The sequence below is a fragment of the Amblyomma americanum genome, chromosome 6 (genome assembly GCF_052857255.1).
Source record: "Amblyomma americanum isolate KBUSLIRL-KWMA chromosome 6, ASM5285725v1, whole genome shotgun sequence".
Classification (NCBI taxonomy): domain Eukaryota; kingdom Metazoa; phylum Arthropoda; class Arachnida; order Ixodida; family Ixodidae; genus Amblyomma; species Amblyomma americanum.
In genome coordinates, this window is record NC_135502.1 from 3,852,008 (window position 1) to 3,859,925 (window position 7,918).

The following is a 7,918-nucleotide window of genomic DNA, read 5'->3' on the forward strand; positions in this document are numbered from 1 at the left end:
TTGGCTGGCGCATTATCCATTGATCTCTCCAATGCTTTTCATTCCATCAGCCACACTACATTATTCAATATACTAGACGCTATCAGCACAACTGAACCTGCACAGCAACTGCTTATTTGAAAGTAAACAAGCCGTATTGATCTCAAGAACGTACTCACAACTACTACTCTCAACGTACTCTCAACGTACTCTCAAGACTACTAATACTAGTGTTCCTCAAGGCACACTTCTTGGCCCCGGCTTATTATTAATACATATTAATAACCTCGCTTAGTGCATAACTAGTTTCAACTGTTTTCCTTATGCAGATGAAGCAGGTACCGCATCCTTGGCTTCGGATGTATGAAATGTTAGATAAACTTAATGCTGATGCCGAGAAGATATTAAATTCAAGCCGGAATAATATAGATGTTAATGCATCCAAATATAGTTTCATAATTTTCACCTAGCAACATAATTTATTTGCTCAAACTCATCTGTGAAACTTGGCCCAGACCCGCTGATCCCTTCTGATCATGCGTCATTTTTCGGCGTTCAATTTGACAAACATGCAAACTTTCGCAATAATATCAGTTTATTGCTAGGAAAATTGATTATCGTAAAAAAATATTAATTAAATCACGCCTGTTTCTATTGTTCCCACACTTGCGCCTTTCTCTACATTACGCGTTTATTCACAACCACATTAAGTACTCCATTTCATGGGGACGAAATACATATATCCTTCGCATTTATATTCCTGCAAATCATTCAAAATAAAACTGCACGCTTAATGGCCTACATTTCAGGCTCAGGAAGCTCCATCTCGATCCGTCAGTATTCTATCTGTTCCTAAACTAAATCAATACGCTGTTTGTACCCTTATGTATAAATCTCTTTAAAAAATTCAAATTTTGTTTTCCCACCAGTCACCACAGTAGCGACGCTCGCTTTGCTTACATTAAAATCTTCTCACTGACTAAACCAGCCACAATTTTCGGCAATCAAAGGTTTGCAGATTCTCTGTTGCCCCACTCTGAAATTTATTACCAGTTACTATTAAAAAATCACTAAACATCTATACCTTCAAATCAACCCTCTTTCACTGGAATTTGTTTTTAGCGCAGAAAAACAGCATAGGAAGGAACGAACTTGACAGCACAAAGCGCTAACTAACAACTCAGAGAAGTTGTTAGTTAGCACTCTGTGCTGTCAAATTTATTCTTTCCTGTGCCGTCTTCTAAAAACCAACTCCTGTAATGCACCAACTAGCCTACAAAAACGTTCTCGCAGGCTCTGTTACTATATATAATTAGTCTAATCATCATTTACGTAGTACCTTTGAGCAGTATTTTTGTATATATTGTAACGTGGTTTGTGTCGACAACGAAGCGGATGTGTAGAGGCGCGCAGAGGTAGAAGAGGCCGTGTTCAGCTCTCCGTCCCCATCAGAGAACGTTGCAAATAGACGCCCCAGTACGTGCTCAGTGCATGCTGAATACCAAAGAATTTCGGTGGAGGTGCTGAGTCCAGGAGCGAAGTAGTCGTCGAAGTTGTCACCATCGCAAGCGGTCGTCGGGAGCGGCAAGCGTGAGGGGCAGTCAGCATTGGCGTGTTGACGACCGCCCTTGTGCACGACAGTGATAGTTGCGGGGGTTGAGCTCCTTGAGCGACCCCTGAGCGCGCCCGCTGCTGCCGTGCGGTGTCCGCAATCGGAATGCAGGGGGTCGCATTGCCGGTCATCCTTTCCAAGGGAAGCTCTATCAAGAACCGCTGTAAATCACCCTCCCTTCCTTTTTCCCGCTCCGACCTCACGTCCCCATTGGGTCACTCCGAGCGGCGGTCGGGGGACGTTGTTTCGGGGAGAGGCCGCGAGCGAGACATCAACCGAATCCGGCAGCACAAATGTGCGTTGATTTCACCTCCCGGTGCCCCGGCCAGGGGACCAAGAACGCCGCTATGTAACAACGCCTAGTATGTAACGCCAAGCCCGAACCTCCGGAGCCATGGAAGTAAACGCCGAACCAAAGGCATGGGACGTCATCCTGCCTCACGTCATCGCCTACAAGAGACCACCCAGTTGGCACCGTTTAGGCTAGTGCATGGTGGTGAGGCAACCACCACGCTAAACGCCGTGCTCCCGAACGTCGCAGATGAAGACATCGGCGTCCCCTCCTACCTTCAGCGCGTACAAAAAGAGTCCGGTGACTTACCCTATCACAGAGGAAAGATCAACAGCGCACGGACACCCGACGGTATAACCTACGCTGACGTCACGCGGAATGGAACCGGAATGACCGTGTACGAGTGTGGACGCCTTTTCACAGCCGCGGACAGAGTGAAAAGCTTGTCCGCCCTACTTCAGCCCATACAAGATCATTTGCCGATTTACAGATCTTGAATACGAAGTAGCTCCCGACGGGGCGACAGCATCACAGCGGCGCCATCACAGGACACAGCATCACAGCATCACAGGACTCTGCTTGCTTATTGTTTTCCTTCCCTGCATTCCTAGAGCTTATTCTTGCCCACATTTCTTTTCACTGCATAACATCGGGGAGATGCTTCTCTTAGACGGGGGAATGCCACATAGCTTTCTCATGTTTATTTGTTCATGATCAATGCCGCCTGCACGCGGCTTTATCATTTTGTCTGTGATGCAAGATGCAACTATACTTACCTGGAATGATCCGAGACAGGCAGAACCGATTCTACTTTGTCGAGACTTTTTGGTTACTTTTCACGCCGTATCTCCAAAGTTCGTTATCGACTTTAAATTGAGTACTGTCGAGAGCGCCGGGCATTGTGTTCGACGACCGCCGAGCACGCGTGTTGCCTAGCGCCGCCGCCAAGTCATTCAGTTTTTTTTTTCTTTTGTTTGAGAGTCAGCTTAATAAACATTCTTTGGAAGCCCTCTTCGCTGTCTTCTAGACTGTCTGACTGCCGTCACCACTACATGACAATATCATTAACAATATCTGGGCACGGCAGCGCTACCAGGATGCGGTTCACCGACAATCCTTTCTTGCTTCTTGTGCAGCTTTTCTGGGCCCTGCTAGATCATGCCGGTGACAGAAGCATGCAGCTGCCTTCAAGAATGACTCACGGATCAGACACTGCCGACGTACGCCCACCAGACCAGCTACACGCGCCCACATGGGATCACCGATGGATTCTACAATCAGCGACCACATGCGCAGACCACTACATGCATCTGGGACAAGTGGCGACACCACCAGACTGGGCTATATATTGCCACCCCACGCGCGCGGCGGCCACTGGGCACGGCAGCGCTACCAGGATGCGGTTCACCGACAATCCTTTCTTGCTTCTTGTGCAGCTTTTCTGGGCCCTGCTAGATCATGCCGGTGACAGAAGCATGCAGCTGCCTTCAAGAATGACTCACGGATCAGACACTGCCGACGTACGCCCACCAGACCAGCTACACGCGCCCACATGGGATCACCGATGGATTCTACAATCAGCGACCACATGCGCAGACCACTACATGCATCTGGGACAAGTGGCGACACCACCAGACTGGGCTATATATTGCCACCCCACGCGCGCGGCGGCCACTGGGCACGGCAGCGCTACCAGGATGCGGTTCACCGACAATCCTTTCTTGCTTCTTGTGCAGGTGAGAAAACGCTACGGCGTTTGTATTCGCTCTAACAACCCATTCTTGTTGGTGCTGCCGTGCCCGCGGCTGTTGTTTGATGTTACTGTAAGCTTGCGCAAACTGCTATTGTTGGGGGGTGATATCGAAGCCAATCCTGGACCGGACACAGCTCAGATACTTACGCAGCTTCAAGAAATTGCCTCTGACATAAAATAAATAAAGGAGAAGCGGCTGGCGGACATAGACAATAAACTCGATGCTCTTGCTAGACTAGAGAAACAGGTCACTTCCTGCCAGGAGCAGGTCGCTCAGATGAGCGAAGTCATAGAACGGTTAGAGGAAAGAATAGACGACTTGGACAACCGAAGCAGAAGATGTAATTTAATTGTCTATGGCCTATCGGAGAGTGAGGAAGAGACCAAGGAAACACTCAGAGAAAGGGTAAATAAAGATATTGTCCAGGATAAACTAGATCTCGACGCAGTGGCCATCGAGCGTATCCACCGTTTGGGGCAGCCTGCTGGAAACAAAATTAGACCTGTTATTATGAAGCTTTTAGACTACAGAGAGAAAGAATCAATACTGAAACGAGGCTTCAAGCTTAAAAATTCCGATCTGTCCATTGGCGAAGATTTCTCGCGGAAAATTAGAGATATTCGGAAAAAGTTGTGGGACAGCGCGAAGCCTAACCGGGACAATGGCGACAAAGTGTCCCTTTCCTTTAATAAATTGTACATTAATGGTCAAGCATTTGTCTGGGACAGTGAAAACGCAGTGAAAGTGCCGTTTGGGAAAAAAAACGACAAAGCAACTACCCGAGAAAGCCAAAACGACAACGTCTCCAGCCCCCGAATGACGCGTCGAAGAGCAAATTCAAAAAAATAAAATTATTGAACATAAATGCCAGAAGTGTAGTGAATAAAGTAGAGCAACTCGAAATTGTCCTCATTGACCAAGATCCAGATATTGTGGCTGTCACAGAAACGTGGCTCTCGAGTGATATTGGTAGTCAAGAAATCTTCCCTCCGAACTACTCAGTGATACGTAAAGATAGGCTTTCCCGGGGTGGTGGCGTTGCGTTATTGATAAAGAACCACTTTTCCTTTATCCCTCTGCCGGACATCCCGGGAGCAGAGGCAGTGTTTTGCAAGATTCTATGTGATGGCGTCAGCATTGTCGTGGGATGTGTTTATCGGAGCCCCTCTTCCGGACATGATTGCTTGAGTGCTGTACACGATTATATGCAAGAGCACGTACGGAACTCTAGACTAATCATCATGGGCGATTTTAACCTTCCGGATATTGACTGGGGTACCTTGCACCATACTGATCCGGCCTCAGATGCACTCATTGATTTAATGCTGAATTTTAATCTATATCAAACAGTCTCCCGTCCAACTCGCATACTAGGCACAGCAAAAAGCATTCTCGATCTAATACTAGTAAGCGAGAACTTCCCAACACACCAGACTAAGCTTGACATAATCGACGGAATTTCTGATCACAGTATACCAGTCTGCGAGTTACCACTCAATATTCTAATAACAACCCGCTCCTCCCAATCGACAGTAAGTAATTTTAATAGAGCCGACGACGCTAGTATAACAACACATCTTGCACACGAGTTTCAGATGTTTACCGAAGCAGCATCTGAAGCAAGCTCAGATGTAAACTCCCTCTGGCTCCAGTTCAAGGAAATCATTTTTTTCTGTATATGCAGATATGTCCCCTCAAAAAACAAGCGCGTTAAAACAAAGAACCCGTGGATCACGCGAGAGGTCATTCATGCAAAACGCAAAGTGAAAAGGCTGCGTCGCTCTATTAAGTCCAAAGGTACTAACCCCGACAGAACACAAAAATTAGCCAGTGCAGTTGAAATCTTCAAGGATAAAATGATGAAATCAAAGGAATACTACTTTAGTGTTACGCTGCCTGACTTCCTTACTTATAGCCCACACAGGTTCTGGAACCACTTCCGCAATAGAAACACAGCAGGACACGAACAGACACCAGAGGAAAACAGTGCGAAGGCTAATTACTTTAATGACTTTTTTCAGTCCGTATTTACCACCGATAATGGCGTTATTCCCCAGATGGCAACCACCCGAACTTCAGATATCAGAGAAATAAACATAACTGATGACGGAATTTTCAATCTTCTCTTGAACATCGATACGAAGAAAGCCAGCGGGCCTGATAACATACCCAATGCATTTTTGAAAAGATACGCCGAATGGTGCAGCAAATATCTCGGCATAATATTCCGCAAATCACTTGCTGTGTCAAAACTACCGAATGACTGGAAGCTGGCGAAAATCATTCCGATCCATAAAGGAGGAGATATCAGTAGTGCATCAAACTTCAGGCCCATTTCACTGACTAGCACAGCATGTAAAGTTTTCGAACACATAATCTCAAAACATCTAACAGATTTTCTAGAGCATAATAAGTTGATATCACCTGACCAGCATGGTTTCCGCCGAGGGCTGTCGACTATCACTCAGTTAATCGAAGTCGTTCATGACTTGGCCCTCAGCATTGATACCTGCAGTCAAACTGATATATTACTACTAGATTTTTCCAAAGCGTTTGATTGCGTGTGCCATAACAAACTAATCGCAAAGCTGCAGTGCATGATCGGGCGGGGGGAAGTTCTGGGTTGGATCAAAGAGTTTCTATCTAACCGTTCTCAATTTGTAATCTTTCAAAATATGCCTTCTAAAATAACCGCGGTCACTTCGGGAGTTCCGCAAGGCTCCGTTCTTGGCCCACTTCTCTTCCTTATCTATATTAACGATATAACCACTCAGATTAAATGTAACATTAAGCTATTTGCAGACGACTGCATCATCTACAGGAAAATAGAAAGTCCGGAAGACCACATTGCGCTTTCCCAGTCACTTGACGCTGTGGTGGATTGGTGTGATAGATGGCAGATGACCGTCAATTCTAAAAAATCAGTGTGCATGACAGTAACCAGGAAAAAAGTATCCTCATCTTTCCCTTACAGCATTCACGGTACGCCACTCATGAAAGTCTCCCAGCATAAGTATCTTGGTGTTACACTAACCGCTGACTTTAGATGGGACGTACACATCGCTAATGTAACATCGGCAGCCTTACGAAAACTGTTTTTTTTGAGAAGATGCATCCGACTCGCACCAGCATCTACTAAACTCCTAGCATACAAAACTTTCATAAGACCTATTTTAGAGTACGCTCACACTGTTTGGTTTCCGCAAACAACCACTAACATAGCAAAACTAGAAAAAATACAAAGAAAGGCACTACGGTTCATCCATAACAAATATAAGCGTACTGACTCCCCATCGAACCTTGCAGCTATTTCAGGACTCCCGACGCTATCAATGAGAGCAAAGCACGCGCGTTTAAAATTTTTGTACCAACTGTTGCATAACGATTATAACATCAATGTGTCAAAATATATTTGCCCGTCCCAGACTCGACCGACACGACACAAACATGCGCTCACTCTAACTGATTATTCCTATCGCACAGATGCACTTAAACATTCATTTTTTCCTGTAGCCATCCGAGAATGGAACAAACTGGATGCCTCGATTACTCATGCGCCGACCTTAACAACGTTCGCTACAAGGCTCGAGGCCGGTATTGCCGCAGAGTAACGCTCTCAGTGATGCACATGGGCCTCTGGGTATTGATAATCCGTTTCACATCCGTTCTTTCTTGTCGTCTTAATCAGTGCATCACCCCTTGCGTAGTCATAGTTTGTTTTCCTGGGTTCAATTGTCCGCTATCCTTCAGTATTATTATTGTTTCCAACATATACTTATCTTGTCTTGAGCGCCAAGGTTTTTTTTTTTTTTCCGCTTCTACGTGCATGTTGTTCACTGTTAGCCGTGTTTGATCACTTCATATGGTAACCTTGTCTGGAGCCGATTGTACATAGTTTGTCCTCAAGTAGGCAAATGAACCACTGTTCTACCAGATTTATCTTTGCATGTGTCCTTGCCGCATTTTGAAATTTCCTTGTGTTGTGTGATGTAGTTCTTGCCTCATTGTAACTGTTGTGTATGCCCACCTGCTAGGGCCCCGTAAAGGGGCCTGCAGTATTGAAAATAAATAAATAAATAAATAAATAAATATATACCATTCATTGCGCGACTAGATGAGTTTGATTCTTCTAAATCAAATTAAAGTACCTGTATTTTTTTACATGTAATACTCACCTCACTCAAATGATGCTGATTAAGCATAATTTTTTGCAACTGCTAATTGTATAGTTTCGTATAACTGTATAAATTTGGCAACCTTAGGTTTAGGTTTGGTTTATGG

The 7,918-nt window shown here is 45.3% G+C and overlaps 1 pseudogene; it reads left to right on the plus strand.

Annotated features, from left to right (window-relative positions):
- The first annotated feature begins 3,035 nt into the window (after positions 1–3,035).
- Positions 3,036–4,629, plus strand: LOC144136200 (uncharacterized; annotated as a pseudogene).
- Positions 4,630–7,918: the final 3,289 nt, after the last annotated feature.